General features: G+C 47.2%; 1 long non-coding RNA gene across 1 annotated transcript in view; it reads left to right on the top strand.

Annotated features, from left to right (window-relative positions):
- The first annotated feature begins 281 nt into the window (after positions 1 to 281).
- The window catches only part of LOC109307977, a 14,907-nt gene continuing 10,808 nt past the window's right edge, over positions 282 to 4,380 (top strand). Inside the window, exon 1 of the long non-coding RNA XR_002100424.1 lies at positions 282 to 296. This is a non-coding gene — a long non-coding RNA (uncharacterized LOC109307977). The remainder of the gene's footprint in view (positions 297 to 4,380) is intronic.

Raw genomic sequence — 4,380 nt, 5'->3', positions numbered from 1 at the left:
TGATTAACTAACAAGGTCATGCTTTAGATTGTTCCCAGTCTCCTGAAACTTAGCTCCTGAAACCTGGCTTACTGGGTTTTAAATAGCACTTAAACTGGATTCCAAAAATAATATTCAAATTTCTTTCTTCCTCATCTCTGGCTAATACTATTGGAAAACTTCTACATGGGAGGATGCAGATAATTTTTTGAATACATCTACAAGCTTCCTTTTAATCAAATTCAAGCCTCATACCTGCACTTTCACAAGCCTGATCTATAATGATCTTACCTACATCTCTACTCCTAGACCTCCCTGTTGCATCCTAATCTAGCCAGCAGCCTTCTTCTGTGCTCTGTCTGCCACTCATCTTATGCTTCCATCCAAGAGCAGATCCAGAAGGGGTGCAGTGGTATGGTCACATCCCCTTTCAGACCATGCTGCAGGGGAATTTTTTAAAGTCCCTGAAGCAGGTAAGAATTCCCACCCTACTTCCCCTCTATTCTCAATGACATGTCCCCTCCCCCCCTTCCCAACCTCCTCCTCACATACCTGTTGCTGCCACTGTCCCTGCAGTGCCAGACTGCATTAGGAAACAGGGCTTCACCTAGGCAACAATAGTGGCAGCAGGCAGGTTCCTCCCCTCCCTGCCTCATCTCTCCAAGGTGCTCCCTGTCAGGTAAGGAGCAGATGCAGGGACAGGGAACCTTCCACCACTGCTGCTGCTGTCCCTGACTGAGCCTGGCTCCCCATACAGGCTGCCTGGAATGGATCAGGAACAGCTCTAGAGCTTCTCCCATCTCCCAGGCCAGCCAGAGACAACAACAGCAGCAGCAGATGGGTGCAGGGTCAATGGGAGAGGAGATGCTGCTGAGCATGGTGGGTAAGAGAAAGGGTACTGGGAATGATGGCGAGGGGAGGGGAACTCTTACCTGACCTAAGGACTTAAGGTTCTGCCACCCCTGAAGTGCTGTCCCATACTCCTTTTTGCAAAATTTTGGATGTGCCCATGCTTCCATCCCATGCTAGTTATGACTTTGAACTCTAACTTCTGTACCACTTGTCACTCCTCATTCAAATTCCTCTTAAACACACATCTTCCACTGAGAAGATGAATAGCTACTGCAACTGCAGTCTGCTACATCCCAGTGATGTGGTCAGGTCATCAATTCATGTTACAACTGCCAAGGTCTCTGCAGCTTCAAGTGTGATAACCAACATTACAATCTATGACATTAGATAATTATGTAGCATTTGAATTTGGGCCCTGATATTGGTGTTGCTGAAAAGAAATGAGTGGAGGCTGCAGTTCCCTGGAGTTCTCCAGGACTTGTCGTAGGCATCAGGAACTGAGCTGGGGATACAGAGCTCTGATGCTTGAAGCTTTCAATGTTGGGGGTGGTAAGGTGGGTGGAGGACACAGACAAGAATTTGTGCAGGAGATGGGAGTTGCCACAGCAGTCTGAGCTCTGGCCAGGAGAACACAAAGGCTCATGCTCCCATGTAATTTCCTCAGCCAGGTGGGAGTTTCACTCTCCCTTCCTCCAGAGCTAGGTTGCATCTTTTACTCTCTCTCAAAAAAGACCAATGCAGCCAAGAGTGCTCCTAACCCCATCTAATCTGTCTCCACATTAGCTGCTTATACCCTTTATTCTGCTCATGAATCTGTCCCCTTCCCCCAAAAGTCACTTTCTCTTGAAATGTCTTGCACCACCACCTTTCTATCCTCTTTTGTTTCCTCCATGAGGTCCTTGCTCTCCCCTACTGAGGCAATGACATGGTACCAGCCCCTCTGTTGGGCACCACATGGTTTGGAAGGTAGGAGCAGAGAGTTGGGGAGCAGATGGATGTGCTTAGCTAGTGTGCCAGTGGCCTCTAGTGGCAATCAGTCTGAACTGCAAACTTAAGCCTCCTGCTCACCCAGGGCCCAGCAAGGAAGACATTTAGTGGGCTTAAGGTGCAGCTTGCACAAGATGCAAGACACAGCAGGTCTTTCGAGTTCTTATGGATGAGGGCAGTGTTGTTTTCCTAAGCATTCTGCATGGAGCCAGACAAACAACTGTGTTTAGTTTAATAAAATAATTAACAAATTAAGTTGCTTGGGTTACCATATAATTATTGCTCATTTTCTTCATGTACTGATTTCAGGGAGTCTAACAGCAGTAACAACATTGACAACATCCTGCCCCAGCTGGCTTTCAACAGGGAAAACAACACTAAGCAAACATGGGTGTTTTGACTAACAAACAGCGCTAATAATTCCTGGGGTTAGGGATTTCCTGGCACTGGATGGCCACCTGCATTCAGCTCCTCCAACTGCCAGGAAATGCTCCAATCTGGAGGTTATAGTAAAGTGAATCTATATCCATGGACCAGTGAAGTCTGCACATACTGATCTGTAATGGCTTTTTCTGAGGGGCTGAAGAACACCTATCACTCCCACATGAATCCTTCAACTGAACAGGAGCCCAAACTTACTTCTGCTTCAACTGCTTGAGCAAGTGGTACTCCCATGGAGACAAAGGAGCACTCAAAATTCTCCTCCTATAGCTCACAGCCTTGTCTGCTTCCAGCATACTGCATGCTTCTGTACTCCTGATTTCAAAGGAGCAAAGGGACATTCAATGAAATTAAAATGGTGAGAAATTCAAAATCAATAAAAGAGATCACCTTGCACAAAACATATAATTATGATGTGGGATTCTCCCATATGGGAATGTGCTGAGCCTAAGAACTTACCATGATTAAAAGACTGGATATTTGTGTGGAACGCAAAACTTTCCAGAACTATATTAATTAAGGACAATGCACATTTTGGGGGAGAGATTCAACACTGTGCTTCAGGATATGTTCCACTCCCTAAGTTACAGAGATCAAGTGGGATACCAAATTACTCCACATAGGCCTATTTGAGCATCTAGTTCTGACCAACAACAGAGTCAAGATACTGAATCAGAAGGACCTTGGGTCCCATTATTGCTTCATTCCACACATGCCCTCCCATTTCAACACACTTCCTGTTCATAGACTAAGGCAGGGGTCTGGCTCATCCAACAAGACAGAAATGGATCATGTCAAGAATCCTGGATACGGGAGAAGGGAGGGGAGATATCCAAGTGTGGGGAACTGCAGTTCCCACATCTCACCTTGCCTTTCAGCAGCCAGAAATCCTCCCTTCTCTCCAGAAAAGCTCCTGAATTTTATCCTCATAGTAGTGACAACACGCAGTTGTTGTTAAAGCACCTTTCATTAGAAGCTCTCAAAGTGCACTGCAGAGCTGGGTTACAATCACTGCCATGAAACAGATGGAATCTATAGAACAGAATTGTAGACTCATTGCCACTCACAGAGGTCAACTAACTAGTTCCCGATCACAAAGCATGGCAGTGGCCAAACCAGGGATTCAGTGACCCTAAATCAAAGACCCCCTATCATATCCATTCCATGTAAAATGATTGGTTAGCCCATCCTAAGGCTTACTAAAAACAGCTCAGCAATAAAAAAACTACAATTCTCGAACAGGTTTTTTTTTTTTAATCATATTGGAACACAATAAAGTAAAGAATAATCCATGGATCTAAAGCATCACATTATAAGGGGAATCCAAGAGGCAGAGGAAGAAATGGACAGATATTTTCTTTCCCTGCAGGGTTGTGTGACAAAGGAGGATGCGCCTCATGAAGGGCCCTCCACTGCTAAGTGGCAGAAGGTCACCTCCCATGCCAGGGCTGCTTGTAGCATGGCAACACCAGTTCCTCCAGTCCGGCTTGAGAACAGGTATGAGGCCTTGGCAGCCCTGGAGGAGGAGGAAGGAGAGGATGAAACTGGGGAGGAGGCAACTCCACGCTCCCCACGTCCCATGCAGGCTGAAGCAGACAAGCAGGCCAGGAGGAGAAAGCGTTGCGTGATCGTCATTGGCGACTCCATCCTCAGAGGTACGGAGGGCCCCATCTGTCACCAGAACTCCTCAGCACGCAATCTACTGCCTACTTGGAGCAAGGATTCAGGACGTGAAAGGGATGCTCCAAACTGTAATCCACCGATTATTACCCCACGGTCCTAATCCACGTGGGCACTAATGATGTGGCCAGGAGATGCCCTGATCGCCTGATGGAGGACTACCAAGCTCTGGGGTGTGTGATGAAGGAGATGGGTGCACAGGTGGTTTTCTCTTCTATCCTCCCAGTGAGTGGACGTAGCAGACGGCATGAATCATGCATCGTGGAGATCAACTGGCAGCTACAGGAATGGTGCTTTGAGGCGGGCTTTGGCTTCCTCAGCCACGACCGGCACATCACGACGAGAGACATGCTGGGATGGGATGGGCTCCACCTTTCCCCTAAAGGTAAGTGTGTGTTCTCTTCTAGGTTGGCGGACCTCCTCCGACAGGCTTTAAACTAG

Source organism: Crocodylus porosus, unplaced genomic scaffold (assembly GCF_001723895.1).
Source record: "Crocodylus porosus isolate Cpor-Errol unplaced genomic scaffold, CroPor_comp1, whole genome shotgun sequence".
Lineage (NCBI taxonomy): Eukaryota > Metazoa > Chordata > Crocodylia > Crocodylidae > Crocodylus > Crocodylus porosus.
The sequence above is the reverse complement of the archived record's forward strand: the minus strand, read 5'-3'. Positions and strand labels throughout refer to the sequence as shown.